The following is a 27,402-nucleotide window of genomic DNA, read 5'->3' as shown; positions in this document are numbered from 1 at the left end:
CATATTGAAAAATTATGATGATTAGACTATTCCTGAACCACCGCCTAACCCACTCCGAAGAAGAGGGGTATATTATATGTCAGTCTTCAAGATATGCAAGAGGCACAGAAATCTATGAAGGAAAAAGGTGTTAAAGCTGAGGATGTTAAAAATTTACATCCTATTGAAGAAATACATGGGATTAATACACCACCACAGCCTAAGGTGGTAGAGGTAAATTCTCTTATGAAGTTCAATGATAATGACAATCCTCACAATATGCATCCTAGTCAATGCTTTATGAGTTTGAAAACTATATTAGAAAACAAGATCACTTCAATGCAAATGTTATGAAATAATTGAAATACAATTCTGATATGATTGCTCGCTTGAGTGACTTGTTATTTAGAATATCAAATGATGTTAGAGGTGTTGGAAAACATGCTTATATGGAACAAACCCAGTTAGAATAAGTTGCTAAATCTCAAAGAGAATTGCTGGATGAAATGAATAATAATATGCATGACTTTGTTGTTAGAGTTGCAACTAGAGGAGGTAAAATGACTCAGGAACCACTTTATCCTGAGGGACACCCAAAAATAATTGAACAAGATTCACAAAGAGCTAACACTAGTGCACCTAGTCCTTCTAGAAAGAAGAAGAAGAAGAAGAAGAAGAAGAAAAATGATAGGACTTCACATGCTCCTAGTGAACCTGAAATAGAAAAACCTCCCGATAATGATATTGAAGTTTCTATCTCTGATGCTGAAACTCAGTCTGGTAATGAACACTCACCTAGTGATAATGAAAAAGACAATGCTGATGTTCATGAAGACTCTCAACCAAATAATAAAGAGTCGGACAATTATGTTGAGATAGAACCACCTGTTGATCTTGATAACCCACAACCTAAGAATAAAATCTATGATAAAAGAGACCTCATTGCTAGAAAACACGGTAAAGAAAGAGAATCGTGGTTTCAAATACTTATGCCTTTTCCACCTAAGTCAACTAAAAAGAATGATGATGAAGAATTTGAACGCTTTGCTAAAATGCTGAGGCCAGTCTTTTTGCGTACTCGATTAACTGATATCTTAAAAATGCCTCCTTATGCAAAGTATATGAAAGACATCGTCACAAACAAGAGAAAAATACTGGAAGATGAAATCTCCACTATGCTTGCTAATTATACTTTTAAAGATGGAGTACCTAAAAAACCTTGAGATCCGGGAATACCAACTATACCTTGCTCTATCAAAAAGAATTATGTGAAAACTGCTTTGTGTGATTTAGGAGCTGGTGTTATTGTTATGCCTTTCTCTTTATATAGAAGACTTGATTTGAATAAACTGACACCTACTGAAATATCTTTGCAAATGGCTAATAAGTCCACTGCCATACCTATCGGTATCTGTGAGGATGTGCCCATTGTTGTTGCTAATGTTACCATTTTGACTGACTTTGTTATACTTGAGATGCCCGAGGACGACAACATGTCGATTATCCTTGGTAGACCCTTCTTGAATACTGCAGGGGCTGTTATTGATTGCAATAAAAACAAGGTCACTTTTCATATCAATGGTAATGAGCATACGGTGCATCTTCTAAAGAAACAATTCCAAGTGAATGTTATTAATGTTATTGAAAAATCTCCAACAATCACTATTGGAAGTTTTCAAATACCTCTACCTACTGTCAAAAAGAAATATGAAATGCTTATTGTTGGGGAAATGCATATCCCCATTGAGGTAACTTAGTGATTTATGAAATTCTTCGGTTTCATGCTAATTGAAAGTGGTTGTTAATAAGACTTGATCAACCTTATTAGTGGATCATTTTTTAGCGGTATGAAGTTGATGAATTTAGTAAGCACTACATTTTGTCCCTACTTTTTATTCTTTGTTTTTATTAGTTAAATAAAATAAAATGCCATGTTTTGTCTTTTTTTGGAATTTCCCGTGCAATAAAAAAATGACCCAAAAATAAAAGTTATGAGAATGTCCTAGAAATTTAATATGATATTTTTGAATATTTAAAAAATTTGGAGCAATAAACATCAGAGGGAGGTGCACTAAGTGGGCACAACCCACCTGGGCGGTCCAGCACCCCCAGGTGCGCCCTGGTGGGTTGTGGTCCCAACGTGGGCCCCCTCACTTATCTCTTTATACCACATCATCACCTACCTCCAGAAAAAAATCTACATTGCTCTCTCTCCCGTGTTCTTGCCCTCAAGCCCGCGGATTTCGATCTCTTTGCTCGAAGCTCCGTTTCCAAACTGTTTCGGGGATTGTTGCTTGGTATGTGACTCCATCGTTTGTCCAATTAGTTTTTGTTTTAGTGGTTTATATTTTGAATAATTAGCTACTCTTGGTGCTGCTGTAGATGTGCTTGCATGTTGAATTCTTAGTGTTCTAAGTAGTTTGAATGCTTGCTATGGCCTCTATGTATCCCTATGAGTAGTTGGTGTCATTTTGTGAAGTTTTGTTGAGAAATTTTGTGGGCTAATAAATTTCAGAATTTTGTTCATAGGAAAATCATGAATATCTTTAGGAAGTTTGGCTCCAAGAAGAACTCCAAGGGTGTGATTGGGGAGTCATCTGATAGTGATCTCCATCCTCGGAGGTTGGCGGAGGTACGGCCACGCTGATGGCCGCACACCGCATTCCTGGAAGAGGTTGGAATTCTTCAGGAGTTCATGCAATATGCTGCGAATGCCTGCCTCACTGACTTCATCGCAGATGAGTGTGAACAGCACCAAGTCCTCACAAATATCTTTGTTCAGATCTTTACTTTCCTGCCTAGGAATAATCCTCCTGAAGTTAGCTTTGATTTATATGCTGAAAACCATCAGATACCACTTACTGAATTTTGTAACATATGCATGATCCCTTCTGATGGGAGCTTGGCCGAGCCTAGGCCGGCTGGGTTTGAGGCATTTTAGCGCACTTTGACTGTGGGAGATGAGAGAGGGGTGGCAGCTACCACTGCTGCTGGTTTGCATTTTCCTACTATTCATTACTTTGCCTTGTTCATTGCAAAATTCTTGCTTGCTAGGGAGAAGGTGGGAGTGCTCAGCTCACCAGACCTTGCTGTTTTGCGTTTCGCATTAGAGGGCGACAACACTTATAGCTTGAAAGCTACTGTGGCTCGTCGCCTCCATCTTAATAAATCTTATGGTAAAATCCATGGTGGGATTTATGCTACTCGCTTGGTGGCCCACTTTAATGTTGGGATACGCCCTCACGAATACCCACTAACCAAGGTTTATCTAGACCGTGCAGCCATAGAACACCATCATTTTCTTGCACAATATTATCCTGATATTCCTATCCCTTATAACAGAGTTTTTAGCATTGAAACTCGTGATATTATTCCTCTGCCTGCTCCTGCTTTGTTTGATCCTGTTGCTAGGGGCGGATCTAAAATCATGCCTGCAGACATCATCACCTATCGGAATGCTCAGGCTGCAGAGGAGGCAGGACAGGAGGAGCCTCCACAATGGGATCAGTGGATGCCCGCTCCTCGGTACCCCTACTACCATTTGAATTACTGATCGATTACCAATTTAGGCCAAAAGCCTAAGCTTGGGGGAGTATGTGTTTCTCACCGACATTACATTCATGCCCACTTATTCATGTGTCGGTGTTCACACCTTTTCATTGTATCATCCATGCTTAGATTTATTTTTCTTGCTTTCTTCTTGTGTGTTTAAAAAACTTTAGAAAAACCAAAGAAAATTAGTTGTGGCTAGTTTACTTTCCCTGCATGCTTAGTTGTTATATTAAAAAGAAAATCCAAAAATGTTTCCTTATTCTTCTTTTGCTTGTTGGGAGATTTCCCGTGTAAATAGTTTTTCTCATTTTTGCTTTTCCCTTTTATTTGCTTGTTGAAGAAAACAAAAAACTCCAAAAATATTTCAGTGTGCTTCTCTGAATTTCTTTTCTTTTATTCGAGTTGTACCGAGGAGAAGAGACGATGAAATGTTGAGTGGCTCTCATATGAATAACTGTTGAACTAATAAAGAGCCCATTTTACCTTGTCTTCTCCTGCTGAATAAAATGTTTGCAGATTCCAGCTTAGTCCATGGCACTCTTGCACTTTTATTATTTTCACATCGTTTGGTCATGCAAGTGAAAGGAAATAATGACGATATTCGATGAACTGGCCGTGGCAGAGAGAAACTGGTATGAACTCGACTTCTTCTGTTTGTGTAAATATGTTTAACCTAGTATCCATGATTCATCCCATTATGATTAAACATGTTTGCAATGACAATTAGAGATTATAATTTCTCATGCCATACATAAGTAGCTGGGAGTGGATAATGATTTATCTTGGATATCAACATTGCGTTAAAATGATTGTGATGTAGTATGATGGTATGGTATCCTCCTCTGAATGTTCGAGTGGCTTGACTTGGCACATGTTCATGCATATAGTTGAACCAAAAGCAACATAGCATCTATGATATTTATGTTCATGGTGATCATATCCTACTCATGCTAGTGGCCAATGTTACTTATGCATAATGCATGATCATGATCGTTGTTGCTCTCTAGCTGGCCGCTTCTCAATCTAGTTGCTAGCCTTCACCTGTACTAAGTGGGGATTTTGCTTGTACATCAAAAACCTTAAACCCAAAGTTATTCAAGATGAGTCCACCATATCTACCTATATGCGATATTACCCTGCCGTCCTAAGTAAATTTGCATGTGCCACCTCTAAAAACTTCTAAAAAAATATTCGTTTTGTGTGCCTGGATCGTTCATGGAACGACGGGAGGTGGTTGGTATCTTCCATGCTAAGCTGGTTATTCTCATGTCGAGTGTTTACTCACTCGCCATCGCACGAGAAAAGGGCGGTAATAGGGATGCCTCGTCCCAAACTGCAAAATACAAAAAGAGTTAATTGCTTGAATAATCAAACAAAAAACTCCCAATGGAGTCAAAACCTTTACTTTTATCGCTTGGGAACAGCCACTAGCCTGTTTAGCATGGGAGATATTGATAACTTATAGTCATGAAGTAAATGAGAAGGGTGATGTCTCAAACTATCATTTATCTCTGTTTTAAAATTTTGAGCTCTGGCACCTCTGCAAATCACTGCTTCCCTCTGCGAAGGGACTTTCTATTTACTTTTATGTTGTGTCATCACCTTCTAAAACAAGCGCTAGAAACTGAGAGGGCACAGCTGTCATGACTTATGCATTGTGTGTAGCTAATGTTGGGCGCATCATGACTGGATCTTTTGTACCATGAATTACAATGTTTAGTCGCTGCTTGGACTTTGGAGGTGCTCTGCATTTATGTTTTGCGGTCTCAAAAGGTACTAGCGAGATAACACTATTGTCATATTATATCATGGTCATTTTGACAACGTGTTGTCGTTTGATATATCTTATTATTGCTCGCTAGCTGATTATGTCATTGATATGAGTTAATATAATCTTTAAGAGTTATTGTCGACATGGTTATTTATAATGTTGGCTAGAAACCTGGGTGTTGTTTAAGCCTATTTATGGAAACAAGAGCAAAAGAGTTCGTAAAAGTTTTTCTTTTTCACTTTTAGTTTATCAACTGAATTGCTTAAGGACAAGCAAAGGTTTAACCTTGGGGGAGTTGATACGTCTCCAACGTATCTACTTTTCCTAACGCTTTTCCTCTTGTTTTGGACTCTAATTTGCATCATTTGAATGAAACTAACCCCGGACTGATGTTGTTTTCAGCAGAACTACCATGGTGTTGTTTTTGTGCAGAAATAGAAGTTCTCGAAATGGAACAAAACTTTGCGGGGAATTTTTATATAATATATAAGAATTTCTGGGGCCAAGACCTACAGAAGGGGGGCACCTGGGTGGGCACAACCCACCAGGGCATGTCCCCCTCACCATGCGCGCCCAGGTGGGTTGTCCCCACCTGGTGGCCCCGCATACCCTGAAACCAACACTATAAAATCCTATTTTCGGAGAAAAAAATAAGGGAGGAAGAATTATTGTGATCGAAGCCGCCGCCAAGCCCTATTCTCCCTCGGGAGGGCAGATCTGGAGTCCGTTTGGGGCTCCGGAGAGGGGGGTCTTCATTCTTCGTCATCACCAACCCTTCTCCATCGCCAATTCCATGATTCTTCCCACCGGGAGTGAGTAATTCCTACATAGGCTCGCTGGTCGGTGAGGAGTTGGGTGAGATTCATCATGTAATCGAGTTAGTTTTCTTAGGGCTTGATACCTAATATCCACTATGTTCTTAGATTGATGTTACTATGACTTTGCCATGCCTAATGCTTGTCACTTTGGGCCGAGGTGCCATCATTTCAGATCTGAACCGTTTATGTTATCACTATTATATTCATGTTCTAGATCCGATCTTGCAAGTTATAGTCACCTACTACGTGTTATGATCCGGTAACCCCGGAGTGACAATAACCGGGACTTCTTCCGGTGATTACCGTAGTTTGAGGAGTTCATGTATCCACTATGTGTTAATTCTTTGTTCCGGTTCTCTATTAAAAGGAGGCCTTAATATTCCTTAGTTTCCAATATAGACTGTAACACCCACAATGCGGCTATATCTCCCACGTGTCGGGGCATGACTTAGAGGCATAGTCGCATGGTAGGCATGTCGCAAGAGGGGTAATCTTTACACATCCCATGTACTGAATAAGAAAGGGATAAAGAGTTGGCTTACAATCACCACTTCACACCAATACAAGTTAAACATACATCATCCAGAATACAATCAAGGTCCGACTACAGAACCAAAATAAAGAAAGACAACCCCAAATGCTAGATCCCCGATCGTCCTAACTGGGCTCCACTACTGATCAACAGGAAACAAAACAAAACAACGATCAATATCTTCATCGAGCTCCCACTTGAGCTCAGTTGCGTCACCTGCACTGGTATCATCGGCACCTGCAATTGTTTGGAAGTATCTGTGAGTCACGAGGACTCAACAATCTCACACCCGCGAGATCAAGACTATTTAAGCTTATGGGTAGGAGAAGGTAGTGAGGTGGAGCTGCAGCAAGCACTAAGCATATATGGTGGCTAACATACGCAAATAAGAGCGAGAAGAGAAGCAATGCAACGTTCGAGAAGCTAGAAGTGATCAAGAAGTGATCCTGAAAACTACTTACGTTCAAGCATAACACAAGACCGTGTTCACTTCCCAGACTCCGCCGGAAAGAGACCATCACGACTACACACGCGGTTGATGCATTTTAATCAAGTTAAGTGTCAAGTTCTCTACAACCGGACATTAACAAATTCCCATCTGCCCATAACCACGGGCACGGCTTTCGGAAGTTCAAACCCTGCAGGGGTGTCCTAACTTAACCCATCACCAGCTCTCACAGTCAATGAAGGATATTCCTTCTCCTGGGAAGACCCGATTAGTCTCGGAATCCTGATTACAAGACATCTCGGCAATGGTAAAACAAGACCAGCAAAGCCGCCCGAAAGTGCCGACAAATCCCGATAGGAGCTGCACATATCTCGTTCTCAGGGCACACCGGACGGGCAAGACGTTGGGTTGGCATAGACCCTGGTTGCCCAGGGGGCGCCGGACATCGCCCAGTTTGGACCAACACTTAGAGAAGCACTGACCCGGGGGGTTTAAAATAAAGATGACCCTCGGGAGCGCGACTCCGAAGGGAAAAGTAGGTGGTGGTGAGGCAAATGGTAAAACCAAGGTTGGGCCTTGCTGGAGGAGTTTTATTCCAAGTGAACTGTCAAGGGGTTCCCATAACACCCAACCTCGTAAGGAACGCAAAACCAAGGAACATAACACCGGTATGACAGAAACTAGGGCGGCAAGAGTGGAACAAAACACCAGGCATAAGGTCGAGCCTTCCACCCTTTACCAAGTATATAGATGCATCAAACTAAATAAGAGATATGGTGATATCCCAACATATCCATGTTCCAACATGGAACAAACGTCATCTTCACCTGCAACTAGCAACGCTATAAGAGGGGCTGAGCAAAAGCGGTAACATAGCCAAAGAACAGTTTGCTAGGAAAGGTGGGTTAGAGGCTTGACATGCCAATATGGGAGGCATGATATAGCAAGTGGTAGGTGTCGCGGCATAGCAATAGAGCGAGCAACTAGCAAGCAAAGATAGAAGTGATTTCGAGGGTATGGTCATCTTGCCTGAGATCCCGCAAGGAAGAAGAACGAGCCCATGAATAAGACAAACGGACGTAGTCGAACGAATCCTCACAAACGCGACGTTATCGGAACTAACCCGGAGAAGCAACACCGGAAAGAAGCAAACAACATAGTAAACAACCATCACATAAACATGGTATGATGCACAACCAAATATGATGCATGTCCAGTTTAACGAGGCATGGCATGGCAAAGTGCACAAACAATACTACAAATTAAGTGAAGCTCAATATGCAACTCCGTTGCATATTGACCAAACACCACAACCAACTTATTTAGTTCGATCTTGTTTAAGTACCCAACAATATTAAATGTTGATTAACATGGCAAGAGATGAAGCATAACAAAACTACCTAACTAGGCAAGTTTAAATGAGGCCGGAAATAACAAACAACCATTCCGGAAAATCCTCATGAGTATATATTAGATTTGGTACCGTTCTGCCCTAAAGCATATTTTAGAGTTGTTAAACATGCAAAGTAAAGCCACCATGTTAAACTAGGCATTTTTCTACCCCATTTACATATAAAGTTTGTTAAGTTTGGAGCTACGGTTATTTAGTTATGAATTAAAACATTTTAACATGGCATATGAGAAAAATGAGCAAACCGCAAGTTTAAACATTTTAAACATGCATGAAAGTTGCAAATTATGAAACTAGATGAAATTCTAGTCATTTTCCATATATAATTTATTTTAATCCGATGCACGGTTTGTGAGTTACGATATGCATGAACTAGAGGGGCTATTCTGCAAAACTAGCAAACTCTGGAAAATTTGGAAAATCGCTGGACAGAAAAAAAAACAGGTTATGGGCCGAAACTGACTGGGCCAACAGAGTACAGGACAGTGGCTGGAGGGAGCTGCTCACTTTGGGCCTTCAGGCCGGCTGGACCAAAGCACGGGTGGAGCTGGGCCGCAACAAGCTGCAGATGGGCCGACCAACGCAGGGCCCACCCGAACGAACGCGGAGCTGGTCGTCCTCCTCGTGTGCCTGCATGAACAGGGAGGCCATGGCGGCGCCGACGCGAGAGGCGGGGAAGGTGGACGGCGGGAGGCAGCGAGGTTGGCCGGATCCGAACATATCCGAGCGGGGCTGATCCATTCCCTGCGGTGGGAGGCGGCTCCGGCGCGGTGGAGCTCCAGCGGCGCGGGCGCGATGCTTTAGGCAACCATGGCATTCCTAAGCAGGGAGAGATGAGCCACCATGAGAGACACAGAGAGGGAAAACTAAAGGAGGAGAGGTCGGGGGCGGATCTGGCCTGGGGGCTCCGGCGGCTACGCTCACCGGCGGCGACTGGTCGGCGCAGGAGCTCCTCGGAGCTGCGGCGGCGGGGTCGAGTGGGGGAAACTCGGGAGGAGCAGGGCGAGCGGATGGTGCACGCGGGGCACTCGGGCCCAGATCCGGCCCAGGCGGGCCCCGAACTGGGTTTCGCGGGCCTCGTGCGGGCTGCGGCGGCGCGGGGAGGCCAGGGGCGACGTGGAGGCGCAGGATTGGAGGGGAGCGCGGTCAGGTGGCGGCGGGGCTAATGGAGGCGCGACAAGTGGCGGCAGAGGACTTGGCCGGCGCGGAAATGGAGGAGAAGGTGGGGGGAGGCTGGCGGTTGGTGGTTGGGCGGCATGAAAAACAAGGGAGGCTAGGGTTTTGACAGAAATGGAAGGGGGAGGCCGTCCATTTATAGGCAGGGGCTAGGAGAGGGGGTTTTAGTCCGTTTTCGGACCGTTCGATCGCCATCGGACAGTCCCGGAGCGGAGAGGGATAGGTTGATGGACTAGGTGGGCTGTGTAGTAGGGTTGGGATGAGAGGAGAGGGAAGAGATGCAGCCCGGCACGGTTTACAGAAACCGAAAACGTCCGACGTATGATCGGCTATAATGCCGCTATATGTTTAACTGTTGGGGCATCAAACGGACTCCGAATGCGATGAAACTTGGCAGGCGACCTACTGGCAACATAACAACACCGCATGCCAACTTTCAACCCATTCCGAGAACATTTTCTGGCCACTTATAAAATACTATTTCGGACGTGCCGCGGGCGCGTGCAAGTGTGTCTGGGCTCAGAACGGACAACGGACGGAACTGGGGGAACCCGGACGGATGCAAGTTTCGAAAACTTGATGATGCAATGCACATGATGACATGATGAAATGCAACACGCAAGCAAAAGACAAGGCAAGAACAACGAATAACTGGAAGACACCTGGCGCAACGATCTCGGGGCGTCACATGGACCCTGCTGCCACGGGAGGGTAGGACAAAAGATGTCATGCAAGTTCTTAAATCATGTATGACTATTTACGGAATACATGCCTACATTATATCGATGAACTGGAGCTAGTGCCATATCGCCCTAGGTTATAACTGTCCCATGATGAATATCATCCAACAAGTCACTGATCCAATGCCTACAAATTTATCATATATTGTTTCTGCTAAATTACTACTACTATCATCATTGTTACACTTGCTACAAACTATTGCTATCACTGTTACTGTTACCATTGCTACTGCTACTACTATCAAACTATCATATTACTGTGCTACTGATCACTTTGCTGCAGATAATTAATCTCCAGGTGTGGTTGAATTGACAACTCACGTGCTAATACCTTCAAATATTCTTTGGCTCCCCTTGTGTCGAATCTATAAATTTGGTTTGAATACTCTACCCTCGAAAACTGTTGTGATCCCCTATACTTGTGGGTTATCAGTGTCGTGCCCTGATCCACCAAAGCCTGAGCATTCTTATCAGCACACGGTGGGTCATGTCCACGGGGCTGGTTATGGTGCCGCTCGCTGCTCGAAACCGCCGGCGACTCAATGCACCGGTTATAACTTCGGCTATGGCGTGAAGTTGAATGAATCATCTCACGGCTATACGAGTATGCCGCTTGTTGAACTACCACAGTTTGAAGAAGCTCCACGGCCTTCCGCGCCTCAACCACCGCGGGAGACTCGCCTTGCACCGGGAGAGCCGCCAGCCGCGACACCGCAGCAACCATATTATTTAGAGGGTTAGAATAGTGACCCGGCGGTGTCGGCACCAACTGAGGCAGGGTTAAGTTCAAACGAGGCGGGTCTGCAACACATGGTTCAGCCGTCGCCCCGGTCACGAGCGCCTCGACAGCCCGGGTTACCTCAGGCGGGTTACTAGGTCCGGCCCTAGGCGTTGTACTCCAAAGGTAGACGACTCTCGTGCCTCCTTCACAGAAAGGCGTTGGATGCATTCTGATCCAAGTTTAACCGGAAATTTTCTGCTTGAATCCATTGTGACTCAGCATCGAGGGTGGCTTGTTCTGTTGCCATCCTAGCGTTCTCAGCATTAAGCTCCTCCTTGGCCTGAGCTATCACATCTCGCGGCTTCGCGACATCCACCTTATGTTGTGCTTGAGTCTCTAGGGTTACCTCTGCAGCTAATAACGTTGCCAAAGCATCCAAGAGCTCGGATAAAACTTGAGCCAGTGGGCGTCCAGAGTCGCTCGCCGCGGCTGTTGAAGGAAATATGCCCTAGAGGCAATACTAAAGTTATTATTTATATTTCCTTATATCATGATAAATGTTTATTATTCATGCTAGAATTGTATTAACCGGAAACTTAGTACATGTGTGAATACATAGACAAACAGAGTGTCCCTAGTATGCCCCTACTAGACTAGCTCGTTAATCAAAGATGGTTAAGTTTCTTAGCCATAGACATGTGTTGTCATTTGATGAACGGGATCACATCATTAGAGAATGATGTGATAGACTAGACCCATCCATTAGCTTAGCACTATGATCGTTCAGTTTATTGCTATTGCTTTCTTCATGACTTATACATGTTCCTATGACTATGAGATTATGCAACTCCCGAATACCGGAGGAACACTTAGTGTGCTATCAAACATCACAACATAACTAGGTGATTATAAAGATGGTCTACAGGTGTCTCCGATAGTGTTTGTTGAGTTGGCATAGATCAAGATTAAGATTTGTCACTCTGATTGTCGGAGAGGTATCTCTGGGCCCTCTCGGTAATGCACATCACTATAAGCCTTGCAGGCAATGTGACTAATGAGTTAGTTAAGGGATGATGCATTATGGAACGAGTAAAGAGACTTGCTGGTGACGATATTGAACTAGCTATGATGATACCGACGATCGAATCTCGGGCAAGTAACATACTGATGACAAAGGGAACAATGTATGTTGTTATGCGGTTTGACCGATAAAGATCTTCTTAGAATATGTAGGAACCAATATGAGCATCCAGGTTCCGATATTGGTTATTGACCGGATATGAGTCTCGGTCATGTCTACATAGTTCTCGAACCCGTAGGGTCCGCACGCTTAATGTTCGATGATGATTTGTATTATGAGTTATGTGATTTGATGTACCGAATATTGTTTGGAGTCCCGGATGAGATCGCGGACATGACGAGGAGTCTCGAAATGGTCGAGACATAAAGATTGATATATTGGACCATGTTATTGATAACCCACAAGTATAGGGGATCGCAACAGTATTCGATAAGTAATTGTGTCGAACCCAACGAGGAGCTAAAGGTAGAACAATATTCCCTCATGTTCTATCGACCACCGATACAACTCTACGCACACTTGACGTTCGCTTTACCAAGAGCAAGTATGAAGCTAAAAGTACTTTGTAGGTGTTGTTGGATAGGTTTGCAAGATAATAAAGACTACGTAAATAAAAAGTAGGGGCTGTTTAAGTAAAGACACAATAAAGTAAATATAGCGAGTGTGGAAAAGTGGTGGTAGGAGTTGCGAAATTGCCCCTAAGCAATTGACTACTTCACTAGACCGATAGCAAGTATTATGTGGGAGAGGCCACTGCTAGCATGTCATCCCTGACTTGGAATTCTATGCACTTATGATCAGAACTATTAGCAAGCATCCGCAACTACTAGCTTTCTTGCGGCGAAAGAAGGGCATCAACCACCTTACGGGGTGGCCACGAGGGTCAGGGGCGCGCCTGCCCCCTGGGGCGTGCCCCCTGCCTCGTGCCCCCCTTGAGCATCGTCTCGCGTTGATTTCACCTCCCAAAATTCACATATATTCCAAAAAAATCTCCGTCAGTTTTTATCCCATTTGGACTCCGTTTGACATGGATATTCTGCGAAACATAAAACATGCAACAAACAGGAACTGGCACTGGGCACTGGATCAATATATTAGTCCCAAAAATAGTATAAAAAGTTGCCAAAAGTATATAAAAGTTGTAGAATATTGGCATGGAACAATCAAAAATTATAGATACGACGGAGACGTATCAGCATCCCCAAGCTTAATTCCTACTCGTCCTCGAGTAGGTAAATGATAAAAAAGATAACTTTTGATGTGGAATGCTACCTAGCATAATCTTGATCACATATCTAAGCATGGAATGAATATTAAGACACGAGTGATTCAAAGCAATAGTCTATGATTTGACATAAAAACAATAATAATTCAAGCCTACTAATAAAGCAATCATGTCTTTTCAAAATAACATGGCCAAAGAAAGTTATCCCTACAAAATCATATAGTCTGGCTATGCTCCATCTTCACCACACAAAATATTCACATCATGCACAACCCCGATGACAAGCCAAGAAATTGTTTCATACTTTTGATGTTCTCAAACCTTTTCAACTTTCACGCAATACATGAGTGTGAGCCATGGACATAGCACTATAGGTGGAATAGAATGGTGGTTGTGGAGAAGACAAAAAGGAGAAGATAGTCTCACATCAACTAGGCATATCAACGGGCTATGGAGATGCCCATCAATATATATCAATGTGAGTGAGTGGGGATTGCCATGCAACGGATGCACTAAGAGCTATAAGTGTATGAAAGCTCACACTGAAAACTAAGTGGGTGTGCATCCAACTTGCTTGCTCATGAAGACCTCGGGCGTTTGAGGAAGCCCATCATCGGAATATACAATCCAAGTTCTATAATGAAAATTCCCACTAGTATTCGGAATCCACAAACCATCCCGACCGACGGTCAATTTTTTTTTGAATATGTCCTTGGGTTTATTCGAGACTTGAGCAAAACTCAGATTGGAGAAGAATATGGTCCCTGGGTTCCCTTTATTGGAACTATGTTCCTTTTTATTTTTGTTTCGAATTGGTCGGGTGCTCTTTTACCTTGGAAAATTATAGAGTTACCCCATGGGGAATTAGCAGCGCCCACGAATGATATAAATACTACTGTTGCTTTAGCTTTACTCACGTCAGCGGAAAGTGATAACTCAAGAGACTCTCTATATGAAGAACATGGTGCTACTCTGAAGCACAAGTGTGGTAAAAGGATAGTAACATTGCCCCTTCTCTCTTTTTCTCTTATTTTTTTGTTTTTTATTATTATTATTATTTTGCTGGGCTTCTTTGGCCTCTTTTTTTATTTGGTCTTCTTTGGCCTCTTTTATTTTTTTGTAAAGTCCGGAGTCTCATCCCGACTTGAGAGGGAATCATAGTCTCCATCATCCTTTCCTCACTGGGCCAATGCTCTAATAATAATGATCATCAGACTTTTATTTACTTACAACTCAATATTACAACTTGATACTAGAACAAAGATATGACTCTATATGAATGCCTCCGGCGGTGTACCGGGATGTGCAATGATCTAGCGTAGCAATGACATCAAAAAACGGACAAGCCATGAAAACATCATGATAGCTATCTTACGATCATGCAAAGCAATATGACAATGAATGCTCAAGTAATGTATAAGATGATGATGAAAGTTGCATGACAATATATCTCGGAATGGCTATGGAAATGCCATGATAGGTAGGTATGGTGGCTGTTTTGAGGAAGGTATATGGTGGGTTTATGGTACCAGCCAAAGTTGTGCGGTACTAGAGAGGCTAGCAATGGTGGAAGGGTGAGAGTGCGTATAATCCATGGACTCAACATTAGTCATAAAGAACTCACATACTTATTGCAAAAATCTATTAGTCATCGAAACAAAGTACTACGCGCATGCTCCTAGGGGATAGATTGGTAGGAAAAGACCATCGCTCGTCCCCGACCGCCACTCATAAGGAAGACAATCAATAAAGAAATCAGGCTCCGACTTCATCACATAACGGTTCACCATACGTGCATGCTACGGGAATCACAAACCTAAACACAAGTATTTCTACTAATCCACAAATACCCACTAGCAAGACTCTAATATCACCATCTTTATATCGCAAAACTATTGCAAGGAATCAAACATATCATATTCAGTGATCTACAAGTTTTATGTAGGATTTTATGACTAACCATGTGAATGACCAATTCCTGTCATCTCTCTAAATAGATATAAGTGAAGCAAGAGAGTTTAATTCTTTCTACAAAAGATATGCCCACGCTCTAACAAATATAAGTGAAGCAAAAGAGCATTCTACAAATGACGGTTTTCTATGTAAAGAGAAACAGGCAATCCAAACTTCAAATGATATAAGTGAAGCACATGAAGCATTCTATAAAGCCATACTCACAAGATATAAGTGAAGTGCAAAGAGCATTCTATAAATCAACCAAGGACTATCTCATACCAGCATGGTGCATAAAATAAAAATGAAAACTAAATGCAAAAGACGCTCCAAGATTGCACATATCGCATGAATGAAACGAATCCGAAAACATATCGATACTTGTTGAAGAAAGAGGGGATGCCTTCCGGGGCATCCCCAAGCTTAGACGCTTGAGTATCCTTGAATATTTACTTGGGGTCCCTCGGTCATCCCCAAGCTTGAGCTCTTGCCTCTCTTCCTTCTTCTCACATTGAGACCTTCTCGATCATCGAACACTTCATCCACACAAAACTTCAACAGAAAACTCGGTAAGATCCGTTAGTATAATAAAGCAAATCACTACTCTAAGTACTGTTGCAAACCAATTCATATTTTGTTTTTGCATTGTGTCTACAGTAATATAACTTTTCCATGGCTTAATCCACTGATATAAATTGTTAATTTCATCAAAACAAGCAAACTATGCATCAAAAACAGAATCTATCTAAAACAGAAAAGTCTGTAATAATCTGAACATTCACCATATTTCTGATACTTGAAAATTTTTGACAAAATTAGGAAAAATAAAAAATTTGTATATCAAGACAGTGAAAAAATAATCAGAACCGTTTGACCTTCCAGTAAAAAATGTAAAATCGCGCACTACAGCCAAAGTTTCTGTCCTGCACCGCACAAACCAACAAGCACTCTAAACATCCTAAAGGCAAACCTTTGGCACATTATTTTTATAATGCAATGGAATTGTACAAGGGGATAATTATTTTTGTTGAAAAGTTTCTGTAATTAAGATTCACAAAGTTTCCGTGAGCATGAACAAAGTTCAAGGCTAGCTCCCACTTCAACAATGCTTGTCTCTCTCACTTTCACTTTCCTTTTTGAAAAAGTTTTGGGTTCCCCTATTTATTTTTGTTGTTTTTAAACTATATGAAAGCACTCAACAGAAATAAATGACTCCCTAAAACTTCCGGGTTGTCTCCCTGGCAGCGCTATCTTTAAAGCCATTAAGCTAGGCATATAGTGCTCAAGTAGTGAATCCACCCGGATCCCAAGGTATATCAACGCCAATTTTAATTAACAATGATTTATAATTTATCAGTGAGCACAAAGTAACATATATCATGCAACAACGAAGTCTAACTCTCTTCCTATGCATCGGCATGTCATAATAGAACAATTCATGCACACAAAGTAAAGGCCAATGCATAGTATAAATAGTTTCTTGCAATTTTATCGTGTGGAAAACATAGAAAGGTGGAGATATAGTTCCTCTCTCATAATAATTGCAAGTAGGAGCAGCAAGCACATGCATATTATATCTATCAAAATCATCATGTGTAACGGTAAAAGGCAACCCATCAATATAATCCTTAATAAGTGAAAACTTCTCCGATATAGTGTAGTCGGGAGAATTCAAAAAGATAATAGGACTATCATGCGTGGGTGCAATAGCAACAATTTCATGTTTAACATAAGGAACTATAGCAAGTTCATCTCCATAAGCATAATTCATATTGGCATCTTGGCCACAAGCATAGCAAGCATCATCAAAAAGGGATATTTCAAAAGAATCAATGGGATCATAGCAATTATCATAGCATTCATCCTTCAATAAGCACGAAGGGAAATTAAACAATGTATGATTTGAAGAGTTACTCTCATTAGAAGGTGGGCATGGGTAGCTAATCCTCTCTTCCTCCTTTTGTTCTTCGCTCTCCTCCTCATCTTTTTCATCCAATGAGCTCATAGTTTCTTCAATTTCTTCTTCCATAGACTCCTGCAAAATATTAGTCTCTTCTTGGACAGCGGGGTAGTCCTCAATATATGGTTCAACATAGGCATTAGAAGCATAATTATCATAGCAATATTTAAGTATGTCAAAAAATTTCAGATTTGTAAAGAGTAGCATCATACGTTTCAATCAAAGAAGCAATTTCATAAGCACCCTTAAAAGCAACAAATTCTTCAATTTGTTGAACATCATAGTAACTATAAACACCCTTAGCATATGAAGATACGATTCCATTATCACTAAACTCACATTGATAGGGAAGGTGTTTCTTAGGGTTTTTAGAACAACAAGTAATATCATATATTTCACATAAATTCCAAGCATAGCATTGCAAACGATGAATTTGACCCAGTAAAATTTTCCCTTTTTCAGATATTCGGTGTCACACATAACAAGCATGCTCATCTAAAGATTTTCCCTCAACTAAGCTAGTTGGGGTTTCAGCACGAGCACATAGGGATCGAAGATGATCCAAGTAATAAGCTTCAGCAGTGTGATAGATTTTGAGTGGTTCTTCAACCATTGGTTTAGTAGGTACAACTAATTTTTTTGGTATTTTGCGTTTTCTACCCATAACTAAAGATAGAAAACAACTAAGAACAGCAAATAAAAATTACTTAGTGATAAAGCAAACAAGCACACACGAGAATATTCACCCCATGCTATGGCTCCCCAACAACGGTGCCAGAAAAAGGTCTTGATAACCCACAAGTATAGGGGATCACAACAGTTTTCGTAAAGTAAGAGTGTCGAACCCAACGAGGAGCTAAAGGTAGAACAAATATACCCTCAAGTTCTATCGACCACCGATACAACTCAACACACGCTTGACGTTCGCTTTACCTAGAACAAGTATGAAGCTAAAAGTACTTTGTAGGTGTTGTTGGATAGGTTTGGAAGATAATAAAGATTACGTAAATAAAAAGTAGGGGCTGCTTAAGTAAAGAGACAATAAATTAAATATAGCAAGTGTGGAAAAGTGGTGGTAGGAGTTGTGAAATTGCCCCTAAGCAATTGACTACTTTACTAGACCGATAGCAAGTATTATGTGGGAGAGACCACTGCTAGCATGTCATCCCTGACTTGGAATTCTATGCACTTATGATTGGAACTATTAGCAAGCATCCACAACAACTAACGTTCATTAAGGTAAAACCCAACCATAGCATTAAGATATAATGGTCCCCCTTCAATCTTGTATGCATCAATTTCTATGCTAGGTTGAAGCTTCTGTCACTCTTGCCCTCCAATATATAGTCCTATCAACATACAACTAACCCTATGGTGTGATCCACGTGCGCGCTCATATGATGGGAACTAAAGGACAGCAACATAACCACAAGCAAATTAAATCAATCATAGCAATTCATCAACCACCGATAGGACAACGAAAATCTACTCAGACATCATAGGATGGCAACACATCATTGGATAATAATATGAAGCATAAAGCACCATGTTCAAGTAGAGCGTACAACGGGTTGCGGGAGAGTGGACTGCTGTAGATAGAGTGGGGAAGGAGATGGAGATGTTGGTGAAGATGGCGGAGGTGTTGGTGTAGATCGCGGTGATGATGATGATGGCCACGGTAGCGTTCTGGCACCACCGGAAGAGAAGGGGAGAGGGGGGCCCTTCGTCTTCTTCTTCCTTGACCTCCTCCCTAGATGGGAGAAGGGTATCCCCTCTGGTCCTTGGCTTCCATGGCATGGGAGGGGCGAGAGCCCCTCCGAGATTGGATTTGTCTCTCTCTGTTTCTGCGTTCCTAGATTCTACCCCTTCACCGTTTTATATATTCCCGGAGATCTGTAACTCCGATTGGGCTGAAATTTTAACACGATCTCTATCCGGATATTAGCTTTCTTGCGGCGAAAGAAGGGCATCAACCGCCTTACGGGGTGGCCACGAGGGTCAGGGGCGCGCCTGCCCCCTGCCTCGTGGGCCCCTCGAGCATCATCTCGCGTTGATTTCACTTCCCAAAATTCACATATATTCCAAAAAAAATCTCCGTCAGTTTTTATCCCGTTTGGACTCCGTTTGATATGGATATTCTGCGAAACATAAAACATGCAACAAACAGGAACTGGCACTGGGCACTTGATCAATATGTTAGTCCCAAAAATAGTATCAAAAGTTGCCAAAAGTATATAAAAGTTGTAGAATATTGGCATGGAACAATAAAAAATTATAGATACGACGGAGATGTATCAGTTATTCGGACAACGGAAGTGTTCTAGATAGTTTCAAATAAAACCGGAGTGCCGGAGGGTTACCTGAACCCCACGGGGAAGTGATGGGCCTTAGTGGGCCTTAGGGGAGAGAGAGGGCAGTAGCCAGGAGGTGGCGTCCCCCCCCCAAGGGGAGTCCGAATAGGACTAGGGGAGGGGGGCTTGGCCCCTCTTTCCCTCTCCCTCTCCCTCTCATTCCTTCTTCTCCTACTTGGACTAGGAAAGGGGGGGCGATTCCTACTTGGAGTAGGATTCCCCCCTTTGGCGCGCCCCTTGTGGCCGGCCGGCCTCCTCCTCCCCTCCTTTATATATAGGGGAGGGGGCACCCCATAGACACATAAGTTGATCTTTTAGCCATGTGCGGTGCCCCCCTCCACAGTTACACACCTCGGTCATATCGTCGTAGTGCTTAGGTGAAGCCCTACGCCAATGAACTTCATCATCACCGTCACCACACCGTCGTGCTGATGGAACTCTCCCTCGGCCTCAACTGGATCAAGAGTTCGAGGGACGTCACCGAGGTGAACATGTGCAGACCGCGGAGGTGCTGTGCATTCGGTACTTGATCGGTTGGATCGCGACGACGTTCGACTACATCAACCGCGTTACTAAACGCTTCTGCTTTTGGTCTACGAGGGTACGTAGACACACTCTCCCCTCTTGTTGCTATGCATCTCCTAGATAGATCTTGCGTGATCATAGGAAATTTTGAAATACTGCGTTCCCCAACAGTGGCATCCGAGCCAGGTCTATGCGTAGATGTTATATGCACGAGTAGAACACAAAGAGTTGTGGGAGATAATAGTCATACTACTTACCAGCATGTCATACATTGATTCGGCAGTATTGTTGGATGAAGCGGCCTAGACCGACATTACATGACCGCGTTCATGAGACTGGTTCTACCGCCGTGCTTCGCACGCAGGTGGCTACTGGGTGTATGTTTCTCTAGCTTTAGTTGAATCGAGTGTGACTACGCCCGGTCCTTTTTGAAGGTTAAAACAACACACTTGACGAAAAATCATTGTGGTTTTTGATGTGTAGATTAGAACGGTTCTCGCTAAGCCCATAGCAGCCACGTAAAACTTGCAACAACAATGTAGAGGACGTCTAACTTGTTTTTGCAGGGCATGTTGTGATGTGATATGGTCAAGACATGATTATATAAATTGTTGTATGAGATGATGATATTTTGTAACAAAGTTATCGGCAACTCGCAAGAGCTATGTGGTTGTCGCTTTATTGTATGAAATGCAATCGCCATGTAATTGCTTTAATTTATCACTAAGCGGTAGTGATAGTCGTAGAAGCAATAGTTGGCGAGACAACAACGATGCTACGATGGAGATCAAGGTGTCAAGCCGGTGACGATGGCGATCATGACGGTGCTTTGGAGATGGAGATCAAAGGCACAAGATGATGATGGCTATATCATATCACTTATATTGATTGCATGTGATATTTATCTTTTATGCATCTTATTTTGCTTAGTACGGTGATAGCATTTTAAGATGATCTCTCACTAAATTTCAAGGTATAAGTGTTCTCCCTGAGTATGCACCGTTGCTATACTTCGTCGTGCCGAGACACCACGTGATGATCGGGTGTGATAAGCTCTACGTTCACATACAACAGGTGCAAGCTAGTTTTGCACTAGCAGAATACTCAGGTTAAACTTGATGAGCCTAGCATATGCAGATATGGCCTCGGAACACCGAGACCGAAAGGTTGAGCGTGAATCATATAGTAGATATGATCAACATAGTGATGTTCACCATTGAAAACTACTCCATCTCACGTGATGATCGGACATGGTTTAGTTGATATGGATCATGTGATCATTTAGATGACTAGAGAGATGTCTATTTAAGTGGGAGTTCTTAAGTAATATGATCAACTGAACTTTAATTTATCATGAACTTAGTCCTGATAGTATTTGCAAATTATATTGTAGATCAATAGCTCACGTTATAGCTCCCCGTTTATTTTTGATGTGTTCCTAGAGAAAAATATGTTGAAAGATGCTAGTAGCAATGATGCGGACTAGCTCCGTGATCTGAGGATTATCCTCATTGCTGCACAGAAGAATTATGTCCTTGATGCACCACTAGGTGACGGACCTATTGCAGGAGCAGATGCACACGTTATGAGCGTTTGGCAAGCTCGGTATGATGACTACTTGATAGTTTAGTGTGCCATGCTTTACGGCTTAGAACCGGGACTTCAAAAAGTTTTGAACGCCACAGAGTATATAAGATGTTCCAAGAGCTGAAATTGGTATCTCAGACTCATGCCCAAGTCGAGAGGTATGAGACCTCTAACAAGTACTTTGCCTACAAGATGGAGGAGAATAGCTCAGCTAGTGAGCATATGCTCAGAATGTCTGAGTACTACAATCGCTTAAATCAAGTGGGAGTTAATCTTCCAGATAAGATAGTGATTGATAGAGTTCTCTAGTCACTATCACCAAGTTACTAGAACTTCGTAATGAACTATAATATGCAAGGGATAACGGATTCCCAAGCTCTTCATGATGCTGAAATCAGCGAAGGTAGAAATCAAGAAAAGCATCAAGTGTTGATGGTTTACAAGACACTAGTTTCAAGTAAAAGGGCAAGGGAAAGAAAGGGAACTTCAAGAAGAATGGCAAGCAAGTTGCCACTCCCATGAAGAAGCCCAAAGCTAGACCCAAGCCTGAAGCCGAGTGCTTCTACTGCAAAGGAAATGGTCACTGGAAGCGGAACTGCCCCAAATACTTGGCGGATAAGAAGGATGGCAAAGTGAATAAAAGTATATATGATATACATGTTATTGATGTGTACTTTACTAGTGTTCATAGTATCCCCTAGGTATTTGATACTCGTTCAGTTGCTATGATTAGTAACTCGAAACAGGAGTTACAAAATGAACAAAGACTAGTTGAGGACGAGGTGACGATGTGTGTTGGAAATGATTCCAAAGGTTGAAAAGATCACCATCGCACACTCCCTTTACCTTCAGGGTAAGTGATGAACATAAAATAAATGTTATTTGGTGTTTGCGTTGAGCATAATATGATTGGATCATGTTTATTGCAACACGGTTATTCATTTAAGTCAAAGAATAATTGTTATTCTGTTTACATGAATAAAACCTTCTGTGGCCATACACCCAAGGTGAATGGTTTATTGAATCTCGATCGTAGTGATACACATATTCATGATATTGATGCCAAAAGATGCAAAGTTGATAATGATAGTGCAAAGTACTAGTGGCACTGCCGTTTAGATCATATTGGTGTAAAGCACATGAAGAAACTCCATGCGGATGGGCTTTTGGAATCACTTGATTATGAATCACTTGATGCTTGCGAACCATGCCTCATGGGTAAGATGACTAAGACTCCGTTCTTCGGAACAATGGTGCGAGCAACAGACTTATTAGAAATAATACATACTGACATATGCGATCCAATGAGTGTTGAGGCTCGTGGCGGGTATCATTATTTTCTGACCTTCACAGATGATTTGAGCAGATATGAGCATATCTACTTAATGAAACACAAGTTTGAAACATTTGAAAAGTTCAAAGAATTTCAGAGTGAAGTGGAGAATCATCGTAACAAGAAAATAAAGTTTCTACGATCAGATCGCGGAGACAAAATATTTGAGTTACGAGTTTGGCCTTCAGTTGAAACAATGTCGAATAGTTTCGCAACTCACGCCACCTGGAACACCACAGCGTAATGGTGTGTCCAAAAGTCGTAACCGTACTTTATTAGATATGGTGCGATCTAAGATGTCCCTTACCGATTTACCACTATCATTTTGGAGTTATGCATTAGTAACAGCTACATTCACGTTAAATAGGGCACCGTCTAAAAATCTGTTGAGATGACACTGTATGTACTGTGGTTTAGCAAGAAACCTAAGCTGTCGTTTCTTAAAGTTTGGGGTTGCGATGCTTATGTGAAAAAGTTTCAGCCTGATAAGCTCAAACCCAAATCGGAGAAGTGCGTCTTCATAGGATACCCAAAAGAAACTGTTGGGTACACCTTCCATCACAGATCCGAAGGCAAGATATTCGTTGCTAAGAATGGATCCTTTCTAGAGAAGGGGTTTCTCTCGAAAGAAGTGAGTGGGAGGTGTCGGTGTCAAAACCGGCAGATCTCGGGTAGGGGGTCCCGAACTGTGCGTCTAGGATCGATGGTAACAGGAGACAGGGGACACGATGTTTACCAGGTTCGGGCCCTCTTGATGGAGGTAATACCCTACGTCCTGCTTGATTGATATTGATGAGTATGAGGATTAGAATAGTTGATCTACCACGAGATCGTAATGGCTAAACCCTAGATGTCTAGATTGTGATTATGATTGCCTCTATGGACTAAACCCTCCGGTTTATATAGACACCGGAGGGGCCTAGGGTTGTACAGAGTCGGTTTACAAAGGAAGGAATCTACATATCCGAATGCAAGCTTGCCATCCACGCAAAGGAGAGTCCCATCCAGACACGGGAGGGAGTCTTTTGTCTTGTATCTTCATAGCCCATTAGTACGGCCCATGTTACATAGTCCGGACGCCCGAGGACCCATTAATCCAGGACTCCCTAAGGGGTCCTTGGGCGTCCGGCCTGTGTGACATGGGTCGGACTAATGGGCTATGAAGATACAAGACAGAAGACTCTCCTTGGTGTGGATGCCAAGTTTAGTGTGCGGATATGAAGATTCCTTTCTCTGTAACCGACTTTGTACAACCCTAGTCCCTTTCGTGTCTATATAAACTGGAGGGTTTAGTCCGTAGAGGCAATCATAATCTGACAGGCTAGACTTCTAGGGTTTTGTTATTACGATATCGTGGTAGATCAACTCTTGCAACCCCCATACTCATCAATATCAATCAAGAAGGACGTAGGGTATTACCTCCATCAAGAGGGATGAACCTGGGTAAATCTTCGTGTCCCCTGTCTCCTGTTACCATCAACCTTAGAGGCACAGTTCAGGACCCCCTGCTCGAGATCTGCCGATTCTGACACCGACAGCTTGTTTGCCGGATCCTTCCGTGCCAACGCCGGGCTTGCCATTTGTGGGAGTTCGATCAGGCCGAGCACCGGACCTTGCAATAGTTCTTCGGCACAACGCACGAAGACATCTGGAAGGTGCTCTTTAAGGCCAACGAAACGTGGCCGACAACGACCAAGGACCGTGGGCACGACCTGGCCCATCTCGCCAGTTCGGTAATGTAAGGACATATTCATCCCTAAGTGTTTTGGTGATTGATGACAACGCATTTGCGGACTAATCGTGTGCCATGAGTATTCCAGACACTTCTTTGCTAGGCACAAGACGATTGGGTGCCCCTCGAAGACTGATGAAGACGGCGTCTTTTCTACGTTTCTTTTTGGTGGATTTGAGTCGTAGGAAAGCCGTACTATTAAGAGGGGGTCCACGTTGGAAAGGTTTGGGTGGAATCATCACGTACACGTCTCCTTTTATCCCCTCCTTCTTCCTTGGAGCTTCCTCCGTTTTCCTGCCTCCTGTGACTGGCTGCTGTTGTGGTTGCGGTAGTACTGCTCCTGGATCAACGGTAGTACCATAGGCATCCATGGTAGTACTACGCGGTGGCCCGGTAGTACCGCTGGTGCCCACGGTAGTACCGCTCCCCTGGAGCCGCACTACCGCTGCCCACCAGGCTAGTGCCGCCCCTTTGCGGTAGTAGGAGCAGATGTAATTTTTTTACATCAGCACCTGCCGCGGTAGTACCGCTTTCGCCGTGCGGTAGTACCGCGCTATGCGGTCAGGCAGTAGTACCGCCCCTCGGCAGTACTACTGTGCCGGGTTTTTGCTACTTCCGTTTTTTTTGCGGAAGTAGGCACGAAAGTTTCCCTTCCCCTTGGCTGGGACTTTTGCCTTGCGGTAGTACCGCATGGGGGGCGCGGTAGTACCACGCGTGCGGAAGTACCGCCCCCAGCTTCTGTGCATCTGTTTCTATGTTGGGGTCGCAGCAGTATCGTGGGTCGGTATGGTAGTACCGCACAGCTGTGCGGTAGTACCGCTTGGTTGCAAGCAGTAGTACCACGCGGCCTTGCGGTAGTACCGCTGGCCAGGCGCGGTAGTACCGCTGGTCGCGGGTTGGTTGGTGGGTAACGGTTGGATCTTTTCCACACACTATATAAGGGGTCTTCTTCTTCCCCGTTGACCTACCTCTTCCACCATTAAAGCTCCATTGTTGCTCCAAGCTCCATTTTCGCCCGATCTCACTCCCTAGCCAACCAAACTTGTTGATTTGCTCGGGAGTGGTTGAGAAGGCCCCGATCTACACTTCCACCAAGAGATATTTGATTCCCCCTAGTAATCCCTTGCGGATCTTGTTACTCTTGGGTGTTTGATCATCCTAGACGGTTGAGGTCACCGCAAAGCCATAGTCCATTGTGGTGAAGCTTCGTGGTGTCGTTGGGAGCCTCCAATTGAGTTGTGGAGATTGCCCCAACCTCGTTTGTAAAGGTTCAGTCGCCGCCTCCAAGGGCACCAATAGTGGAATCACGACATCTCGCATTGTGTCAGGGCGTGAGGAGATTACGGTGGCCCTAGTGGCTTCTTGGGGAGCATTGTGCCTCCACACCGCTCCAACGGAGACGTACTTCCTCTCAAAGGGAAGGAACTTCGGAAACACATCCTCGTCTTCACCGTCTCCACTCTTGGTTATCTCATGCCTTTACTTGTGTAGCTTATTTGTTTCATATATCTTTCTTGCTTGTGTTCCTATTCGTGTTGCATCATATAGGTTGCTCATCTAGTTGCATATCTAGACAACCTACTTTGATGCGAAGTTTAAATTGCTAAAGAAAAGCTAAAAATTGTTAGTTGCCTATTCACCCCCCCCCTCTAGTCAACCATATCGATCCTTTCAGGTAAGTTTTCGCATTTCAAGGTGTATCCTTTACTTGCATACTCAAGGAAGACGCCTAAGCTTCCCTATTTGTTTGTTCAGGGCTGGACAAATAAGGCGGAGCGGATCCAGTGTCCGGCTCCACTGCCTGAAGACCCAGCAATCCCTCTTCTGACGAAGATGCTGGTTCCGGTGCCCTACCAAGCACCGGAGAAGAAGGCCAAGGAGACCAGGAGTGGTCTCCGCCATAAGGGCACTTCAGATGTGATGTCCGAAGACGCCGAGACCCACTCCTCCCACACTGATGACGAGGAGGAGGAGGAGGAAACTGACTCTCCCTCGGAGGGGGGAGAAAAGGGCGGCCTCCATGCATCTGGAGGCAGAGGTGTCCAAGAAGGAGAAGGCCTCCGCCGCGGACAACTCCGTGTGGGACATTGATAGCAGCTCCGAGTGGCGCCCCAGGGATAAGCCCCTGGTTGAATCGTAAGTACTCAAAGACGCACACAAATATCCAGCTCCTTTACTTCATGATTTTAACATGTTGAATTATGCTCTGCAGTCCGGCTCGTTCCGACCTCCAACGATCCTCATCTTCGGGGAATTTGCTGGACCCGAAGGTAATGAACAGCGGGTCCCTTCCGGCGGCCTCTTCTCCCAAGGCCATGGATGATGCCGAGGTGCTGTCCAGAAGGACCTCCCCATGCCAGGGAGAGATGCAGGAGGCCATCAGGGTGGCGCCAGAGGGTGAACCCTCAGCCGCCAGACACATGCGGGAGCAAATCCCCATGGAGATTGGCGATGGGGGCTATATCCAATCCGGCCCCCAGCCGAATACAATTCCGGAGACCTATACG

The sequence above is a fragment of the Triticum dicoccoides genome, chromosome 4A, assembly GCF_002162155.2.
Source record: "Triticum dicoccoides isolate Atlit2015 ecotype Zavitan chromosome 4A, WEW_v2.0, whole genome shotgun sequence".
In the NCBI taxonomy this organism is placed as follows: Eukaryota; Viridiplantae; Streptophyta; class Magnoliopsida; order Poales; family Poaceae; genus Triticum; species Triticum dicoccoides.
Note: the sequence above shows the minus strand (reverse complement) of the source record.